A 22,146-nucleotide genomic window follows, 5' to 3' on the forward strand; every position below is an offset into this window, starting at 1 on the left:
GCACGGCAGGCAGGTGTCCCCATTTTACACAGCACGGCAGGCAGGTGTCCCCATTTTACACAGTATGGCAGGCAGGTGTCCCCATTTTACAAAGTGCGGCAGGCAGGTGTCCCCATTTTACACAGCACGGCAGGCAGGTGTCCCCATTTTACAAAGTGCGGCAGGCAGGTGTCCCCATTTTACAAAGTGCGGCAGGCAGGTGTCCCCATTTTACACAGCACGGCAGGCAGGTGTCCCCATTTTACAAAGTGCGGCAGGCAGGTGTCCCCATTTTACAAAGCGCGGCAGGCACGTGTCCCCATTTTACACAGCACGGCAGGCAGGTGTCCCCATTTTACACAGTATGGCAGGCAGGTGTCCCCATTTTACAAAGTGCGGCAGGCAGGTGTCAAGTGGGGGGGGGTGGAAGGGAGGGAGGGGGAGAGAGAGAGAGATAGAGATACTACTTACTGCTCTTCGGGTCTGGCCGCCTCACGTCCCTCACGCCGGCCGCCTCCTCCTTCCAGGCTTATCTCCTCTCCTCCCTCTTCCCGAGCGCTCCTGCTTGGGGGGCGGGGTTTCGCGGAATGATGCGTTTGCGTCGTGACGTCACGACGCAAACGCATCATTTCGCGAAACTCCGCCCCCCGAGCAGGAGCGCTCGGGAACAGGGAGGAGAAGAGATAAGGACACACAAAGTGCCGCGGCAGGCGCCCCGTGCAGTTGCACGGCTCGCCTGCCGCTAGAAACGGCACTGCACCTAGCCTGGGTGTTTTGAGAACATAGCAGTTTTCCTGTAAAATACATAATACATTCCTATTGTTTCCTCTTCGAAACTCCAAGATTGAGGGGTCTATGAAGGGGCCTTGGAGAGAGATAAAGTCAACAGAGATGAAGTACCAGCCAATCAGCTCTTTACTGCCATATGACAATTAGGACCTGACTGGCTGGTACTTTATTTCCGTCCACTTTTTCTCCATCAAGGGCTTAGTAAATAAACCCCTGTGGGGGACATGTACTAAGCAGTAATAAAACTGGAGAAGTGAGCCAGTGGAGAAGTTGACCATGGCAACCAATCAGCTGCCCTGTATACTTTTATAGTATGCAAGTTATAAATGTTACATCACTGCTGATTGGTTGCCATGGGCAACTTCTCCACTGGCTCACTTCTCCACTATTATCACTGCTTAGTACGTCTCCCCCGTGTTTGAAAAATGACGGTTAGGAGCTGATAGGCTGGTACATTATCTCCATCCACTTTATCTCTCTCCAAGGCTTAGTAAGTAGACCCCTGAGTGTTCTATAGCATTACAGCCATACTTACCTACATTATAAATCTCTTCTCTGGGAGATGCCTGGAGATGAGAAGCAGGTGGGCGGTGATGGGGGCGGAGCCATACAAATAACGTCATTAGGTCCTCCCCCCCCCACACGTGGAAAATGCTGCGATTGGTTCGGATTTGCATAGGGCGGGGCTAAAATAACATGATTATCATATAATCGCATCATTAGGCTCCGACCCATCCGGTGAGTCCGCGGTTTTTATGTATTTATCTTCACATTCTGCCCACTTCACTAGGTAGTGGGTAGAATGTGGGAGTGGTGCCTGATCTTCCTGGGCTGCGTAGGACTACCCAAGAAACTGGATGCCTCCCGCAGAATCCGGGAGAGGAGGCAAGTATGCTTACAGCTAATCTTACAAAACCCAATTTGTGACACATTTCAAAATTTAATCAGGTAACTTATAAATAACAAAATTTGACAAGTCCAACAGTTACAGAATAATTTTCAGCAGAAAGTCTAATACAGCTACAGATGACTTATCATTCATGGAGTGTTTGCGCTATACTGGCTTACTTTCCCGGTTCCTGCGGGAGACACCTGATTTTTCAGATAGTCCTTTGCACCCCTAGAAGGTGGGCACCCCTCCCACATTCCACCCACTTCCTAGTGAAGTTGGCAAAATGGGGAGATAAACACAGTAAATCTACTGACCCTGCGTAGGGTGCTGGGGCCTAATGACGTGATTCTATGCTAATTGCATAATTTAGCCCCGCCCCTATGCAAATTTGGCTCAATCGTAACAATTCCCTTGAGTCACGGGGCCTCATGACATGAGCCTGGCCACGCCCCTGTTGATACCCACCTGCTTCTTCTCTCCGGGCATCTTCCAGAGAGGATATTGGGGGTCATTCCGAGTTGATCGTAGCTGTGCTAAATTTAGCACAGTTAAAATCATTCACACTGACGTGGGGGGACGCCCAGCACAGGGCTAGTCCGCCCTGCATGTCAGTGCCCCCCCCCCCCGCAGAAGTGCAAAGGCATAGCACAGCGGTGATGCCTTTGCACTTCAAGAGTAGCTCCCAACCAGCGCAGCTTTAGTGTGCTGTCCGGGAGCTACTCGTGGCCCGCCCCCTACGGTCCGGCCACGCCCGTGTTGGCCGGACCGCGCCCCCTCAACGGCGGCTTAACGCCTCCGTCCAGCCCCCTCCCGCCCAGCGACAGCCTCTGCCTCAGAGGCGATCGCTAGGTAATGACGGCTGGCATGTACTGGTGCATTGCGGCTCCGGCGCATGCGCAGTTCCGACCCAATCGCTGCGCTGTGAGAAACTGCAGCGAGCGATCGGGTCGGAATGACCCCCATTGTCAACGTAAGAAAGTATGGTGCAAGACACTTGGTGCGACTTAGGCGCAGCGTCGCTGTTAATTTTTGCGTCTTCACACCGCAGCTGCATACCAACAGACCTGCAGTGTACTGGGGGCTAAGGGGTAAAGTATATTTACTAAAGTGTGGATTTCAAATGTGGAGGTGTTGCCTGTAGCAACAAATCATTATTCTACTAATCATTTATCTAGCACCTTCTAGAAGATAATACCAGAATTTGATTGGACAAACATGGCTATTTATTTGGCACAATTTAAACATAGCTGTACGTGGACACATCTGTGTATGTGGACTCGTCTTATATTCAATTGAACTCCATCAATAACTGTAAAGACTCCCAAACACTGCCTTGTTCGTAGCCCCCAAACTATTCCTAATAACGTATCATTGTATCGGAAGAATCACATTTGTCTGTGTAATTTTGTCTTCACACGGAGATAAACACAGCTGGCGGTTCAGCGGGACTGGACAGACACCCCGCTGCGAGGAGAGAGGTTCCCTACTGCCTGCAGCTCAAGCAAGATGTGTTTTGTTTTCCACTGCAGCATTGTTTAATGCAAGGCAGGCCAAATATTTATCAGCATAGAACATGCGTTCTGAAAAGGAACAGTGTACAGTTAGGAGGAGAAGAACATCAACAGTTCTAGGGCTTCTAAACACTATTTAAACACTTAACTGATGATTGTTTTTTAATTTCAGAAAGTTTTAAAGGTATTTAATAATATATTTAAATATTGTGTTTTAAAATATAAGTAGGGGGTGTGTTTCCTCCCCCCCATCCCCCCAGGCCCCGGTTGTAAAATTGCTTCCCACCATCCAACAGAAATAGTCCCCCAGCATTATCAACCCCCTCTAGTGTTAATAGATCCCAGTGGCAGAGCCCCCACCCTCACCCCCCGATGTTCAGTGCCCCCCCCCCCCATGTGTCACTGGGGCTCATTCCAAGTTGATCGCTCGCTAGCTACTTTTAGCAGCCGTGCAAACGCATAGTTGCCGCCCACGGAGGAGTGTATTTTCGCTTTGCAATTGTGCGAACGCTTTTGCAGCCAAACACAGCAAAAACATTTTGTACAGTTTCTGAGTAGCTCTGGACTTGCTCAGCCCTTGTGATCACTTCAGTCTTTTTGGTGCCGGGATTGACGTCAGATACCCACCCTGCAAATGCCTGGACACGCCTGCGTTTTTCCAAACACTCCCAGAAAACGGTCAGTTGACACCCATAAACGCACTCTTTTTGTCAATCACCTTGCGTTCGGCTGTGCAAATGAAATCTTTGTTAAATCCATCACCCAGCATCGATCCTCTTTATACCCGTACGACGCACCTGTGCATTGCGGTGCATACGCATGCGCAGTTTTGCAATTTTTTTTACCTGATCACTGCGCTGCAAAAATCGGCAGCGAGCGATCAATTCGGAATGACCCCCCACTATACAGTACATGCCATTCTATTACTCCACCCACCCATCGTAACGCCACCTCCTCACCTTATGGCAGAGAGCAGCGGAGCGTGGGGCAGGGGAAACTGATCATCACTCTTCCCTGCTGAAGCTGATCTCTGCATGTGCATAAATCAGTATAATTGTGCTGGGGAGAGTACTGTTAGTTCCGGCACATGCGCCCCGGAATGCCATTCGTACGGTATTCTGGGGCGCGATTTTGGGAGTGTGTTGGCACTGGCAGTCACAGACCGCACCTCACTCCCGGAGGGCTGCAGCAGCCGGAGGAAGTCCGTCATGGATGTTGGATTGAAAAGAAGCATTTTTGGTTTAGGAATATTGTTGATTTGTGCAAAGAAAGATGGTTTGGGACAAGTTTTAGATAATTTTAAATACTTATTATGCTTTAAAATCTCACGGCTTCATTGTGGAGCAGGAAATGAGGAGTTAACATGACCACACAAAGGGCCTGATTCTAATTTGTAAGGTATTGTACTGTCACGTGGAAGCAGCTGTGCAATACGGTACATAATGTGAATGCAGCAGGAGGCGCCTGTAGGAGATAGATGCCTCATGCATGTATTTGTGAGACACAGCATGGGGTCAATAGCAGAGACTCCGCAATAATGTATTTTCTCATTGCCGAACTGCTGATTGGCCCCTTAAATCAGCCATACCTCCCAACTGTCCCGATTTTGGCGGGACAGTCCCATTTTTCACGGTCTGTCCTGTTGTCCCACCCGCGGGTCGCAGTGTTCCGTGGGTTGGGGGGCAGTTGGGAGATCCCTCCCTGTCACTCGCTGCTCTGAGGAGAGCAGCGGTGAATAGAAGCTACGCGCATGCGCACAGCATCTATTCACTGCAGAGAGGGACAGGGAGCATGACCAGCAGCTCTCTGAGCGCTGTTCATGCCCCCATAATGATGAAAACGGGGTGTGGCTTGTGATTGTGGCACTTGCCGCAAGGCCACGCCCCTTTTTGTTAGGCTACGCCCCTAAAATCGGGGGGGGGGGGCGCCTTCGACGCGCGATGGTGTCCCTCCTCCGCTGCTTGGCACAGCAGCCAAGCAGCCTGTCACTATTGTTAGTGCCGGTGTCCCAACGCACCGCATTACAGGGAAGAAGATGCACTCAATAAACTACAGCTCCCAGCAGCCCTTAGCGCCAGAATGCTTCGGTGCTAAGGGCTGCTGGGAGCTGTAGTTTATTTAGTGCGTCTGCTTCCCTGTAATGCGGCGCGTTGGGACACCGGCACTAACAATAGTGACTGGTTGCCAGAACTGACTGACTGACTGACTGACTGACTGAATCAATGTAAAAGGTGAGAGTGCTGTGCAGTGCCAGTGACACTGCACACTCACTGCACTGTCACCTTTTACATTGATTCATCGTCCAGACATTACCCTCCGTGATATCACCCACTCTATCCGTTACATTAGCCATCTCGCGGCTCTCAGGCCGGCAGGCCAGGTTCTGTCTTGCGGAGTCAGGGCCTCTGGGGATCTGGGCGCGGCTGTGGCGGGGAGGCACTTCTGTGCGTCATGCAAACAGGAAGCTCCAGTGCTTAGAGAGTATGCGGTGCAGGGAGGGCTATGAAAGCCTTCCGCTGCACCGCTTTCATACGCATCTATGCCAGTGGCTGCAGCAGCTTTTGTTCCACCTGCGCTGCGGCTAGGGAGTGGGGATTGTTGATGCCAGAGGGGGCAGACGGCCTGGCAACAGGATATAGGATGCTGCAGTAAAAGGATTTCCCCCCCCCCCTATCTACAGCGCAGAGACTTGCTGCAGATACAATGGCATACCCTCCAACTGTACCTTTTTTGCAGGTACAGTACCTTTTTTTATGGTCTGTACTGTTTTTTGGCTCTCCAAACTTCCATTGAAAGTATAGGAAAAGGGGCGTGGCCACACCCCTTTACCCGTGGCCACGCCCCCTTTTCGAATCTGTACCAATTTTTAGGTATGAATTGTTGGAGAGTATGTTGCAGCAGATGCAGTGGGCCTATTTGGGGGTGTGGACCTGGAGCTGCAGCTCCATCAGCCCCATTGTTAATCCTGCTCTGGGAACACACAGCAACCAAAGGGCAGAGCCTCCCATTGGATGTAAGTCGCAACCTGTGTGGGAGGGCGTTTCTCGCACAATCAGCTGTTTGCTGGGTGTGACAGACCTGCCGCTAACTCAATGAGAGCTTCTAGCCACGCCCAGCGTTATACACACAGGCACAGAGTCACAGATCCAGGCTATTATATAGGAGATATATAATTTCTGTTTCTTTTGCTGACAGTGCGTGTAGAATAAGTAGCAAAAAGGTAAATCGGATGATTACAGGGGTCAGGATTGAAAGCAGAACACAAGCGGTCAATAATCAGCGACAATTAAACTATATGAACCATTGGATACTTCCATATACTGTACATATGTAAGAGCAATAAACAAAACAAGAAGTGAATCTGTAGTTTAGCAGTGTAACTAATGGATGTTATCCCACAGTGGGGTATCTACGTACCATACTGCCAGTGCTGATACACTATCTGCATTGCAGGTGTAAGCAGGTGCACAAGAGTTAATTCATGGCTCTTATATCAGTCAAACTGTCTCCTGCACGGAGCACGCCCAGACGCGATAGCGGAGAGAGAAACCAAAGCCAACTCGGCATAGTGAGAGAAATCAAGGGAAAGGGCGGAACGTGGGGAATGAAAGCACGCACACTGAAAGCAGCCCCTACCTTGTTCTTTCAATAATTAATCCCATTGGAATACAATTAATGAGCTTTTCTGCGGCAGACATCACTAAGGCAAACAGCTTAACTAACCATGCATTGTTTGAGAACGGAATATAAATATTTTAGCTCTCCCAGTGGTAACTGGGCTCTTCAAATCCCTGATTCTAATTTTTCGATGAAATGTAGAGAAAGGAAAAAAAAAAAGGAGAGAAGGAAGTAGCCACTCTGCAGCGGGGACGGACGCTGTGTGCCCTTGGTCACCAACCCACAGACTTCGTGCTCTTGCTTTAGTCAATTCTCTTTATTACATCTCACTACAGAGAGAGAAGGAAAAAAAATCCTTTTCTGCCTGGAGGCCACAACACGTTCAATGCCAAGAGGCCTCACAAGCCACAAAGAAATTCACAGGCTGCGGGGCCGTGCTTGGAATGAAGCGGGGTTAAATTAATCCGAAAAAGAATTCACTCTTGCTTAACAAAACATACTCAGAAAACCGCAATACAATGACATAAGGAATGCAAAAGTTTCTCGCTGGAATCGAAGGAACTATTTGCTTTAAAGATTCAAAAGATTCTTATTAGCTGCAAGTACTAATGCATGTACCACTGATTTGGGAGTATGTCTGTACAAATGCACTAATAATAATATTAATGCTAACAATGGGCCTGATTCAGGTTGGATTGTAAATTCTGCTATGTAGCAGAAATTGCCATCCTTGTGATCGCATGCTGGGGGCCACCCATCGCAGGGCAAGGCCACCCAGCATGCTGACCGCCGCTCCCTCCCTTGATCAAGCAGAAATTGCTATCGCATAGCAATTTCTGCTTGATCGCAGAAATCAGGGATGTCTCCTGCCGGCGAAGCCTGGCTGTGCCTGCAGGGGCCAGCCACCATCTTTCTGATCGCAGCGGCTCCATGTGACGTCATGCATTCGCCCCGATCATGCCCTCACCACGCCCCTGTTCGCGCCGCCTCATCCCCCGTTTAGTTGCCACACCCCTGCAGCGCTCCGTCTCTGCCTAGGAAATGGAGCGTTGCCGACCCGCCCACCCCGCAAAACGCCTCTGCCCGATTGACAGAAAATGTGGGTGCATGCGTAGGACGGGCGTTGCCAGGTCTGGAAACAGAAATCTTGGGGCCCAGTATACTGAAGTCTCTGGGGGCCCCCATGTTCTCAACTTGAACCCAAAAAAGATGTAAAAAAATAAATAAATATATAAATAATAATAATCAAAATAAACACACACACACACACACACACACACACACACACACACACACACACACACAGTTCATTAGGATAGAAGTATAATAAATATACACTTACCACAATCATCCAGCTCTTCTGTTTGAAGTGCTGCTGCTGCTGCTGTTTCAGGGGTGTGGCCGGTGTGTGCAGTTAGTGGTGCTGCTGGCTGGCTGCTACATACCCTCCAACATTTTACACAGAAAAATCGGTACAAATCCGAAAAGGGGGCGTGGTCGCGTGTAAAGGGGGCGTGGCCACACCCCTTTTCCTATACTTTCAATGGAAGTTTGGAGAGGCAAAAATCGGTACAGACCATGAAAAAAAGGTACTGTACCTATTAAAAAGGTACAGTTGGAGGGTATGCTGCTACAGCATGCTTCTTGGGCTTGCAGCAAGCTTCCACTGCAAGCTTCCCTTCATCTGCTAAAAGGTGGCCAGTGGCCACGGCAGCAGGGAGGACTATAGTACAGAAGAGCCGACGTACTCGCAGTATTGCACATATTAACGCCGCCATTGCAGCGTCATTCATTACTATGGCAGCACGCACCAGGTGACGGTGCCAGGGTAGGAGAGGTCACCAAGGTATCGGGGTCCCCGTGTTGCAGGGGAGGCTTCACTGTTTGTTATTTTGTGGCCACTTGCGCGGCGCTGGACCTATGGCCAACACAGTAGGCATCTGAATCAAATAAGGCACGATTCACCTGTTTTGGGCCCCTCTGAGCCTCGGGGCCTGGGACTTGTGTACCCTTTGTACCCCCCTGTCGCCGGGCCTGGGCGTTGCACATGCGCCCGCATCCTTATTGTAATTTTTTGCAGTTGGATCGCAATTAGCTATGCAACCTGAATCAGGCCCAAAACTTGCACTCGGTGATACTCTCAGCTCTTGAGATTATTAAATTATTAGGGCGGAATGCACTTAATTTTTTACTGCATTTCCCATATGCACTAACCACTGGCCGCCGGGTTTCCAATGCGGAGTGTAACGCCAGCAAAAGCTGGCCTTACCCTATAGAAGTCTATGGGCTTCTTTCAACATCGGATGCCTCCCAGCATGCCCCTTGTCGGCCGAATCTCTGCGCATACGCAGATTGGGGGTCATTCCGAGTTGTTCGCTCAGTAAATTTCTTCGCATCGCAGCGATTTTCCGCTTAGTGCGCATGCGCAATGTCCGCATTGCGACTGCGCCAAGTAAATTTGCTATGCATTTAGGAATTTTACTCACGGGTTTTTTCTTCGTTCTGGTGATCGTAATGTGATTGACAGGAAGTGGGTGATTCTGGGCGGAAACTGGCTGTTTTATGGGAGTGTGTGAAAAAACGCTACCGTTTCTGGGAAAAACGCGGGAGTGGCTGGAGAAACGGAGGAGTGTCTGGGCGAACGCTGGGTGTGTTTGTGACGTCAAACCAGGAACGACAAGCACTGAACTGATCGCAGATGCCGAGTAAGTCTCGAGTTACTCAGAAACTGCACAGAGATGTCTTATCGCAATATTGCGAATCTTTCGTTCGCAATTTTAAGAAGCTAAGATTCACTCCCAGTAGGCGGCGGCTTAGCGTGTGCAAAGCTGCTAAAAGCAGCTTGCGAGCGAACAACTCGGAATGACCCCCCATTGACTCCCAGGTCATAACCCCGGGTTAGGGTTAGGCTGTGGAAGGAGATGGTTAGGGTTAGGCTGCGGGTTGGTTCGGGATAAGGGTAGGGTTAAAATACTTACCGGGATCTGTTGGCATCCTGACATTCGGAATTGTGAAGTCGGGATTTCGTACCCAACCCATCAGTCATACTGTCTTAACATCCGTTGTAAGATGACGGGGCTGGCAGTAACATGGTCAAACATTGAGGTGCGTAGTGTGATCAGATTTCTGTGTCTAAAGGGCACAATTTGTTCCAAAAATGGGTGCAAAGAGGCAAGGCGGTCCCTGAGGCAGTGTGGTAGTTACGCATATATATATGTAACAGGGCCGTAACTAGGTGTGTGCCAATGGTGCCTTGCCCACAGCGCAAATGCACTGAGGGCGCACATCTGGCAGCACACCTGCATGGCCGCTATCTCCAGACTCCCGTGTTGTGCATACACTCACTGCCTGAGTCCCACTGACGGCGCTGCCTGTCTCCCATCACCCACTGCTGACGATGCTGCTGCTATAAAGGACCCGGGAGCTGGCCTGGCAGCAGCGCTGTCACCAGTGTCTGCCTCTGCTAATCTGCTAATTGGTCCCGACCTGAACGCCGGCTCAGCCCCCATGCAATACAGGAGAGACGTGATGAAGTCAGACGTTTCTCCCAGCTTACACAGAGACTCTCCAACACTGCCCTGCGCCCTGCCCTACTGCTGCACAGCGAGCGATGGGCTGATAGTTGAAGGAGGAGGAGATCCTCATTTTCCTCCTTCTGGTTAGTAAATTACGAAATTACATTTTATAAAGAGAAAAAATACATCCATGTCTGCCGTAATGTGTAAAATATGGACGCTGTCTGCGTAATGTGTAAAAAAGGGGACTCTGTCTGCCGTAATGTGTAGAAAGGGGGACTCTGCCATAATGTGTAAAAGGTGGACGCTGTCTGCCGTAATGATATAAAAAGGGGACTCTGTCTGCCGTAATGTGTAAAAAGGGGGACGCTGTCTGTCGTAATGTGTAGAAAGGAGGACTCTGCAATAATGTGTTAAAAGGGGACTTTGTCTGCCGTAATGTGTAAAAAGGGGGACTGTCTGCCGTAATGTGTAAAAAGGGGAACTCTGCCGTAATGTGTAAAAAGGGGGACTGTCTGCCGTAATGTGTAAAAGGTGGACTCTGCTGTAATGTGTAAAAAGGGGGACGCTATCTGCCGTAATGTGTAAAAAGGGGATGCTGTCTGCCGTAATGTGTAAAAAGGTAGATTCTGTCTGCCGTAATGTGTAAAAGGGGCTCTACCTGGTGTAGTGGTGCTACTGTGCGGTGTAATTTGAGTAATGGAGACTACTCTGCACCGTGATATGAATTGGTATTATTTTGTGGCCACACCTCTTCCCCATAAAGCCATGGACGCTTACGGAGCGCACTGCCCCTATTTTAAATGGGGGTGTGCCAATGCCATTTCTGCCACACAGCGCTAAAATGTCTAGTTACGGCACTGATTTTATATATATATATGTATATATATATATACAGTATATGTACTCTCACAAAACCAAAGGCACTCAGGCGGCCTCCATGGTCTAACTTTCTCCGGTGCCCTCCTCTCGGGTATTGTAATAACCCCACTATATCCACCAAAGAACGAGGCAGCACTCGGAGACTGGTGCAAAACTGTTCAAATGTGTATTAAATGCACAGCATCACATATCAACGTTTCGGGGATGTACTCCCCTTCATCAGGATGCAAACAAGTGCATAAAGTGACAAATAAATACCCCCATTCACCCAACAGGAATCCCCACCATGGATCTCCACTGCCACGCCGCCCCTAACTCCGGTGTACACACTTCAAGGTTGCACACTTCCACTGGAAGTGACATCACGGGTCCGGCCACGTGACCATGGGGATCCTGCAATAGAACACATATGAATTTTGGGGCTAATTCAGTAAGGGTAGCAAATTCTTCTAATCAGCAGAATCTGCTATCCTTTTGGTCGCATGCTGGGGGGCGCCCATCGCTGGACAAGGCTGCCCAGCATAACCAAAGCCTCCCCCACTTCAACAAGCAGAAATTGTGATCAGTTTGCAATTTCTGCTTGTCAGCAGAAACTAAGGATGACTCCTGCCAGCACAGCTTAGCTGCGGCCACAGGAGTCCCGGCGCCATCTTACCTGTCCGGCAGCTGCGTTTGACATCACGCAGCCGCCATGACCACGACCCAGTTCGCACCGCCTGCAACGCTCAGTCTCCTCCATGGAAACGGAGCGTTGCCCGTCCCCCCTCGCCCCGCGTCCGCCTCTGCCTCTGCCTGATTGAGTGGCAGAGGCGATCGCATTTTCTGTGGACCCCCCCCGCAGAAAATGCGGGCATATGCGTAGGACGGGCGCTGCGTATGCGCCCGCATCTTTTCAGGAAAAATTCTGTTTGGATCGCATACTGCCATCCAACTTGAATTAGCCCCATTATGCACTATACACTGTGTCTCAGTTGCCATGACTACATGTTGCTGTGTTCTGTTGCAAGATCCTCGTGGTCACGTGGCCGGACCCATGATGTCACTTCCAGTGGAAGTGTGCAACCCGGAAGTGTGTACACTGGAGTTGGGGGCAGCATGGCTGCGGAGATCCACGGTGAGGATTCCTGTTGGGTGAGTGGGGGTATTTATTTGTCACTTTATGCACTTGTTTGTATCCTGATAAAGGGGAGTACATCCCCGAAACGTTGATAAGTGATGCTGTGGATTTAATACACGCGTGAACAGTTTTGCACCAGTCTCCGAGTGCCGCTTTGTTCTTTGGTGAATATATATAGAAAGAGAGGTAAAGAAAGCTGCTATTTACAATATGAGGCATGGGATGGAGTAAAAAATTAAAGGATGGAGTGTGGAGTGTGGAGTGTTATTGTAAATGCATTCTTTGCAGACCAGCACTGTTAGGAGGTGTACTTTTTTCACATGTCATAGGGCACAGGTTCTCAAACTCGGTCCTCAGGACCCCACACAGTGCATGTTTTCCAGGCCTCCTCACAGAATCGCTAGTGAAATAATGAGTACCACCTGTGGATCTTTTAAAGTGGGTCAGTGAGTAATAAATACACCTGTTCACCTGCTGGGTGACCTGGAAAATGTGACCTGTGTGGGGTCCGGAGAACCGAGTTTGAGAATCACTGCCATAGGGTAAAATATGTGTACAGCTCTGTATAATGGAATAATGATGATATTTTTCAGTCAATAGGTCAACACCATATGGTCAACATGCATTAGGTCAAAAGGGTCAAAAGGTCAACAGTCAAAAGGTAGACCAGTGATGGCTAACCTTGACACTCCAGCTGTTGTTGAACTACACATCCCAGCATGCCTTGCTACATTTTTGCTATTTGGTCATGCTAAAACTGATACAGGGCATGCCGGGATGTGTAGTTCAACAACAGCTGGATTGTCAAGGTTAGCCATCACTGAGGTAGACAGTGCTTAAGGTCGACAGGTACAAATGGTTGAAAGGTTCAAATGGTTAACATGATAGTGGCCGACACATATTGTCAACATAGGTTTTTGGGGATTTTTTTTACAAGTGTTTTAACTTTTGCTTGATTTACCATCCACATGGACTATGGGGGTCATTCCAAGTTGATCGTAGCTGTGCTAAATTTAGCACAGCTACGATCATCTTCGCAGACATGCGGGGGGACGCCCAACACAGTCCACCCACATCTCAGCCCGCCCCTTCCACCCCGCACATGTACAAAAGCATTGCAAAGCGGCGATTTGTACTTGAAGAGTAACTCCCAGCCAGCGCAGCTTCTGCGGCTGTCCGGGAGTTACTCATCGCTGCCCTGGGTCACAGCGGCTGCGTGTGACGTCACGCAGCCGCTGCGGCCCAACCCCAGCCGGGTCCGGCCGCACCTGCGTTGGCCTGACCACGCCCCCAAAACGGCGGCTAAACGCCACTGTGCCACCCCCTCCCACCCAGCGAACACCTCTGCCTGTCAATCAGACTGAGGCGATCGCTAGGTAACAACAGCCTTCGGCCGTCTGGCATGCGCAGGCGCACTGCGGTGCCGGCGCATGCACAGTTCCGACCAGATCGCTGTGCTGCGAACAACTGCAGCGTGCGATCGGGTCGGAAAGACCCCCTATAGGTGGGAATAGTAACTTGTGGTGACATCAGTAGTGGAGCGAGCCCGTGTGGGTCCACATTTACACTGATTGTAGTCTCATATGATGAAACATACAAAATGGCACCCAAAAAAATAAAAAAATAAAAAAAAATGTATGTCATCCATTTTTGCCTCAAATATTGTCATGTGACCTTTTGGCCCTGTCGATCTGGATACAGAGATGTCTTAAAGTGGCAGACGTCTCTGAAAGAGAAATTTTAGAAATTCATGTAGTGGGTTAAAAACTCGCCTTGACATTCAATGAAACCCTTGTCATACAGATAAATCAATCAGACTTTCTATTAACGCTAGATGTTTCACCTCCACCATTTACACTGCAAAAAATATAGGCCATTCCTATCCACAGACATACTCATCATACCCCAATCCACATTCTGTCGACACTGCATGCTGCCCAATAGGCCATGTGTTTTTTTTTAGGAAGGTTCTGAACATATGGACTATTCCTAACAATTGCCAAGCACTTAACTTGCCAGCCTTCTGCTAAAGAAGCCAGGCATCCTGTAATGGTGGTTCTAGTCAGTGACAATAATTGAGACTGACATAGAGATGTCAGGGTTTGGTCCATAGACAATCCTAGCTTTCACTACAATCCCTGTTGCAGGAGCTGTGACCGGCTGAGCAACAGGTGGCTGGAGAGAAGCCGCAGTCAATGGCTTAGGTTGTGAGACAGCTATCCTTGTCTTTGTCACCTCTAAAATAATTCCGCCTGATACAAGAGTGACGGCCCTGGTCTGATTGCATTACATCCTTTAACATTCCACATTATCACAGGTCGGTTACGATTTTCAATGGGACTGGATGCACTAGATAAATTAAAGCTGCAGTAAATTTGTCGAGTCAGCTGACTGACAGACTAGACATTGTGCCCAAAGGATGGCAAGCTTCAGGGCTGGTTTAAGTCAGAGGATACACTGCAACACTTCACTGACCAGCTATTGAGGCGGCCATTTCTCCTTCTATCTTCAACCATATCACCAAAAAGCTGGTGTCTACTGTATGTATTACAGCACCTCATTGGTCTTTTCACAATGTTGGACAAATAGCGCCCTTTCACCCTATGCACAATACATATTGCATTTCACAGTACTGAAAATGTTTAGCATAACTAAAAATAATGGATGTTCCTGTGTTTTTTTTTGAAATATCTCATTATAGTCAGGGTAATGCATATTATCGCACGGAATTGGCTGTAGTCACAGATGTCTATGCATGTTGATAACGAGCTCTAACCAAAAGTTGACGTTACAATAGACATTCTCATTGTATCATCTGCTTTGTGAAGTCTGCAGTCTTGCCCTGAACTCCTGCTGCCAATACTGTTTCCACGGCAACCACAACATCGCAGCTGTTCTGATGAATGAATGGTAGGTAACCCTTGCACGACCGGGTAAGCTAAAATCTCTAATATGTCAATACCAATGGGAAATTAAGCATAAAATACATTTACCTTAAGAAACGGATCTCTTGGGCGTTCCAGGCATGTCATTCAAGAATGCTGGATTTTTTGTATAGCTGCACAGTTGAGATGGATCATTAAAATCGTTCACATTCCTTAACAGGAATGAAAAAAGAAACGGTATGTTAAAGAGTAGCAGTTTTTCTTTCAAAGTATACCGTTGCCTGTACACTGGAGGCAGCCATATTGTGGGTGGAGCCAATGTCCATGAGAATGTAGCCTATCAACGCACTAGAAACCAGTGACAATCAGGGACATCACCGAGGTATTTTATGAACATCTTTCAGGGTGAATTCTTCATGCACCTGTAGTACATTTTCATAATTTATGGTCAAAAGATTCACTCAGCTTTATAATTATGATTTGCCCCAAAAATGTTAGTATTTTTTCTAGAATCACTGAGGGGTAATGCCATCAGCGAAAAGAGAAGTGAAAATAAGAAAAAAGGTAAGAAAAAAATATGCAGTTGTGGCAACTGAACTACAATATACCTATTTCGGCTTGATTGGACTTGCACAGACGTTTCTGTGATTCTTAAACTACAGTACAGTATAGTATTATGTATAACTTGCTGTATAATGGATGGTTATTACAGCGTAACAAGGAGCACAGAGATGATAACATACATTTATCACAAAATGCCACACTGCAGTAATACAATAGCAGGACGCCGACGAGACATCTGCAAAACCCAGGTGATACTATGGAGTGTGGCTAATCTAAGAGGAAAACACTCTGCACGCCACCATAAGTGGCACCGCCTAATGCAGAGGTAGACATTTGTCCCCTTCAGCAGCTGGCCTGGCCCCTCGTCACCTCTTTCAACAGGTCCGAGTAATCAGTAACTGCTCCCCCTTATCTCAGGGCCCCTCTACAATAGGAGGCATAATGTAATGCCTCCTAAATACTAGGAAAATCTTATTCTCTCTGTATACGGCTAGATTCCCGACTGGTGTAAACTCGACGGTCGAAATCCTGACACCAAAATCCCGACAGCTATTGAAACGCTGACGGTTTGAATCCTTAACGCTGGACAGAAACCCCACTTCCCTCCACCCCTGCTAAGACATTAGCCAATTTCACCTGGAGAATGTCCTGTCTGGGAAAAAGAACATTACATCACTGGGCCCCAAAGCAATATTTGGAGTAGGACCCAACGAAGCAGGTCCACCCAAGCCTTGAAAGGTGACCAACATCCCCAGGACCCTCTCACCTTCTGACATATGTAGTTCTGCTAGTGGCCGTGTCCAGCTTTTAGGGGAAGATATATAAAGTAGTGTAAAAAGGGGCGATGTTGCCCATAGCTGCCAGTCAGCTTTGAGGTAGCATTTCTCATTTACATTTTATAAAATCATAGGTAGAGGCTGATGGGCAACTTCTCCAACTGGCCACTTCTCATCTCTTTACCCTGTTTCATTCATCCTCCACCTGATAACAACTGTGCTTAAGGGGTCTATTTACGAAGTCTTGGATGGAGATAGAGTGGACAGATATAAAGTACCAGCCAATCGGCTCCTAACTGCTATTTTTCAGACACAGCCTGTGACATGGCAGTTAGGAGCTGATTGGCTGGTACTTTATCTCCATCTACTCTATCTCTGTCCAAGGCTTAATAAATAGACCCCTAAATATATTATTGGGTATCCTCTTAATTTATCCATTTAGAAGTCACTGAAGCCACTAAAACCTCAACAACACTCAAATTAAAAATCTCCCGAAGAGCCAAAAAACAGGCATATTTCTTTAATGAGAGAGTTTACTAGATGCTGTACCTTCCATAATCTTAATTGGTCAGAAATGATTGCTATTAGCAAATAAAATTATAACATTGTCAAAATTTGCATTAAAACTACAAATGAGCAAATGAAAATGTTGTGCGTCCTCAGCAGAAAACTTAAGGTGTCTAATTTGTTTCTTCCTTCTATTCTCTTTTTACATGTATATCTATTGACTGATACTGCGGGTTTCCATAGCTAAGCAGAAGAAAACTCTGTGTGCAGGCAGGAATATTCCTATAATACTTTACACAGAAGGTATAACCATTACTTACAGTGACATTTAGTGGCTTTGACCATGTTTTAGACTCTTCAAAGACTGATCGAGTTAATATACCGTTTTTATCCAGCATGACATCGAGGATTTATCTATGAAGTGGGTGACACGGGGCTAAGCCAGCAGCCATTTTGTGTGTGTTTTTTTTTTCCCTGCCCTGTAAACACATCACTTCGTTGGTATATAAAAAAAAACCTAATAAATGCAATTTCTTTTGTTTTCATTAAAGTCATTTTTCTCTTCATAACCCCCTTCTCCCTTTCTGGTTGTATTGGCTAAAAATCCTCCCTTTTCTCCTCAAAGAGCCATTTGCGCTACATTAATACATTCCCAAGGCTCCAGTAACATCTAAGGCTGGGAACACTGGCAAGTTATTGCCTCATAAACTGCAGCTGGCTCGCCCAGGGCTGATTACTTAAGTTATTGGGAGGTGGGAGGTGGGTTGGGAGCAGAAAATCAACTCATAAGTCAGGTGTAGTCCCATTTTGAAATCTATATTGGAGTTGTAATAAAGTCAATGTAGTTATTATTGCGCACGTTCTCATTTTTTTTATATTTGTCCAAAACCATTACATTTAGCCACAAAAACACAGCCTGTTTCTTATAGGATGTGCACAGTTATCATCCCGGAGTTTGTAGGTAGCATTTAAACAAACTTTACTTTAAAAAAAAACATGTTTTTAAATACAGTTTGTACTGATATTGTCAATGCATTGGTACCTGTCTACTTAGCCTATATCGCTTCCAAAGAATGGGATGGTATCGGGATCCCGGCGCTTGGGATGCCGGCAGTCAAAATACAGACAGTGGCATCCCGGCACTCAGGATCCCGACACCAAAGTGGTAAGTAGACTATCCCTAATCCCGAACCCCCCTAACCCTTCTTCCCTGCAGCCTGACCCTAACCCTTCCTCCCCTCCCGCAGCCTAACCCTAACCTCCCCGGTAGGGCCTAATCCTTACCCTCCCCACAACCTACACCTAACCCTGTCTCCCCCACAGCCAAACCCTAACACTGTCTCCCCACAGCCTAACCCTAACCTTCCCCCCACAGCCTAAACCTAACCTCCCTCCCCCTGCGGCTTAAAAGTACAGACCTCGATCAGGAATCTGGTATTTGGGATCCAGGCACTGGGATTTCAATCCATGGGGGTCATTCCGAGTTGTTCGCTCGTTATTTTTTTCTCGCAACGGAGCGATTAGTCGCTAATGCGCATTCGCAATGTCCGCAGTGCGACTGCGCCAAGTAAATTTGCTATGCAGTTAGGTATTTTACTCACGGCATTACGAGGTTTTTTCTTCGTTCTGGTGATCGTAATGTGATTGACAGGAAGTGGTTGTTTCTGGGCGGAAACTGGGCGTTTTATGGGTGTGTGTGAAAAAACGCTACAGTTTCTGGGAAAAACGCGGGAGTGGCTGGAGAAACGGAGGAGTGTCTGGGCGAACGCTGGGAGTGTTTGTGACATCAAACCAGGAACGAAACTGACTGAACTGATCGCAGATGCCGAGTAAGTGTCGAGCTACTCAGAAACTGCTAAGAAGTGTCTATTCGCAATTCTGCTAATCTTTCGTTCGCAATTTTGATAAGCTAAGATTCACTCCCAGTAGGCGGCGGCTTAGCGTGTGCAAAGCTGCTAAAAGCAGCTTGCGAGCGAACAACTCGGAATGACCCCCATGTCGGGATACCGGCATCAGCATTATGAACAGTGCAAGGATTTAGGCATTGGTATTCCAACTGCCAGGATCCAGAACGCAGGAATCCTGACCGGATCTCCCAAAGAATGACTTAGACCTGAGCTCATATGTCTTCTCTCCATATCACACAAATTTTTAAAACTAATCTCAGGGGGTCTGCTCAGTACAGTGGGTGTCTGTAAGTGCAGTAGTAGAAAATAGGACACTTACCTGGTTATTAGCCTTGGGTGCTCTTGGAGTTGGGCAAGGGAAGTATATATGACAAAGCCATGAGTAGGTCATTCATACATAATGTATAATTGAAGGTTGGGGCACGGCATTAAGGACATTTTTCTCCAGGATTGAAACAGGAGGGAAGAGAATAGAAAAGAGGATGAAGATGTAAGCATGATACATTAAATTTTGTAGTTTATCTCATCATTTTGATTTTCACTAAGGTAATTGGCTAAAAGAGGCAGAAAACCTGCTCCAGCAGTATTTCCCAGTTTATGGACTGCAGCAGTGCTTAAAGTGGTCCTAGAGAGGTGGAGGAACTCACCCCCCTCCCCCTGGCGCCCATGAAATAAAGGTATTGCGCACACCGTAGGTGCGTGACCCCCAAAAGGGGCGTGGTCTCAAGAAGAAAGGGGTGTGGTCACACAATAGTAATAATGCCCACAGTAGTAGCACCCCCTAATACACATAATGCCGACAGTAGTAGCACCCCGTAATACACAATGCCCACAGCAGTAGTGCTCCTTATGCAATGTCCACTGTACTGGTAGTGGCCACAGTGGCAGTGCCCCTTGTATAGAGCCCATAGTAGTGGTGCCCCTTATGCAATGCCCCCAGTAGTAGTGCCCCTTATGTCCCCAGGAGTGATGCCCCTTATGAAGTGCCCCCTTTACAATGCCCTCAGTAGTGCCCCCATTAGTAATGCCCCTGTGTAGTATTGCCCCAGTAGTAATGTCACCTGTAGTATTGCCCCCAGTCATTTAGCCCATGTTGTTTGCCCCAAGTAGTAATGCCCCCAGTAGTTTAGCCCCTGTAGTTATGCTCCCAGTAGTAATGCCCCCCTGTAGTTTGCCCCCTTGTAGTTTAGCCCCCTGTAGTAATGCACCCCAGTAGTAATGCGCCCCAGTAGTAATGCCCCCAGTAGTAATGCACCCCTGTAGTTTGCCTCTGTAGTTTAGCCCCTGTAGTTTAGCCCCATGTAGTTTGCCCCAAGTAGTAATGCCCCCAGTAGTTTTGCCCCCCTGTAGTAATGCGCCCCTGTAGTAATGCACCCCAGTAGTAATGCGCCCCAGTAGTAATGCCCCCAGTGGTTGTCCCCCAGTAGATTGCCCCCAGTGGTTATCCCCCTGTAGATTGCCCCCAGTGGTTATCCCCCAGTAGATTGCCCCCAGTGGTTATCCCCCTGTAGAATGCCCCCAGTGGTTATCCCCCTGTAGATTACCTCCAGTGGTTATCCCCCTGTAGTTTGCCCCCTGTGGTTAGCCCCCTGTAGCTGTGCTGCTAATACACACATTTAAAAAAAAAAAAAGAAATCACCATACTTACCAAGCCCTGCTCCCGCGTCCGCCCGCTGTGATCTCCTGGCTTCCAGCTCCCCAGCACTATGAGAGAGATGTCATGACATCTCTCTCATAGCGCGCACTGACAGAGCCAGGAGCCAGAAGCCGGAGCTCAGTAGTGAGCTTCTGCCACCGGCTTCTGCTGTGCAGGGAGAGCTGGGCTCCGCTGGTAACACAATCTCAGTGGGAGCCCGGCATCTCCCTCTGCGGCGCCAGCACACCTCGGGTGAGGTGAGCCGGAGGAGGCGGAACTGTGTTCCGTCTCCAAGTGGAACTGACGGAACGCAGTTCCGCCCCGTTCCGGCTCACTTTAACCCCTGGACAGCAGGCCTATAGGGCTGTTGTGGGCCAAGTTTACAGTGCGCTGCATTGTTCAGCTCATTTGTTGAGGGAATGGTACAGCCCAGGCTGAGGTTGGTTGATAAGTCTAGTTTCTCTTGCACAAGGTTGATAACAGTCTTTTCAAGGGTTTAATGGACACACGGGGATGGGAGAGGCATTGACCAGGACCAGCGTAGTGATGGCCAAGTGCAACTAAGTGTAAATCCAGTTATGAAAGTACATGTTGTGGCAGGGAATATTCGATTGCAGACTGTTTAACAGGGAAAGACAGAGTAAGCACAAAAACCAGTGGGGAGTAGATGCAATGCACACAGGAATTAATATTGAACCAGATAAGGTGTTGGCATTACTGCTGGAAGAGGGGCTTTCTGGTCAACCTCTAGAACTCATTTCTGGTCTTCACCTATAGCAGCCTCCTTTCCCATAGTTCATAGTCTGCTCATTAATACTCACTTGCCCACAGGACTTATGTGCCTGGTAACATGGATTTATGGAGAAATTGGTTTAAACAATTGCAAACTATATATTGGATAATGTACCCCAAGTAATAATCTTCTAAGTAAGGACTGCTGTGGTGATAAAAAAAACAACAACAGTATGGCAATACAATAAAGCATAGTGTGGTACAGAACTTAGTTCTGGGCAGGTGGAAAACGGAACAGTATTGTCATAAGCTAGGGTCAGTGTGGGCAGCACACAATCAAAAATAGTTGCAGCCAAAAATCAAGGCAAGCATCATGCATGAATTACCGATAAATTAGCACATGTAAAGGTGACAGCAGAATAAAAAAAAAAAACAGGGTCAGTGATGAGCAGTTTTATAGATTATCCATCTAAGGGATGGCAGTATATGTCTTCATTGTGTAATAAAGAGCCCAGGAACTTTAGATCTATCCACTATGCTTCATTTTGGGATGCGGTTATGTGACCGGCAGTCTGGAGACCGTCGGTCATAATACCGACACCGGGATCACGAAGCCTGAATAGCCCGCCGGTCGGCATGCCGACCAACAGGGACTATTCCCACTCGTGGGGGTCCACAACACCCATAGAGTGGGAATATAACCTGTGGCAAGCACATCAAACCACCTGAGCCCCCGCCTGTCATCTAACTGCCGGGATCCCAACATCGGTATGGTGACCGCCGGTCTCCTGACCGCTGATCACCTGAACCCAATCCCTTAATTTCCAGCATGTAAC

At 48.0% G+C, this 22,146-nt stretch overlaps 1 long non-coding RNA gene across 1 annotated transcript in view; it reads right to left on the minus strand.

Moving 5' to 3' along the window:
- Window positions 1–15,504, minus strand: part of LOC134935668 (uncharacterized) — a 169,731-nt gene extending 154,227 nt beyond the window's left edge. Inside the window, exon 1 of the long non-coding RNA XR_010180328.1 lies at window positions 15,297–15,504. This is a non-coding gene — a long non-coding RNA (uncharacterized LOC134935668). The remainder of the gene's footprint in view (window positions 1–15,296) is intronic.
- Between the last annotated feature and the right edge of the window lie 6,642 nt (window positions 15,505–22,146).

Source organism: Pseudophryne corroboree, chromosome 6 (assembly GCF_028390025.1).
Source record: "Pseudophryne corroboree isolate aPseCor3 chromosome 6, aPseCor3.hap2, whole genome shotgun sequence".
Classification (NCBI taxonomy): Eukaryota; Metazoa; Chordata; class Amphibia; order Anura; family Myobatrachidae; genus Pseudophryne; species Pseudophryne corroboree.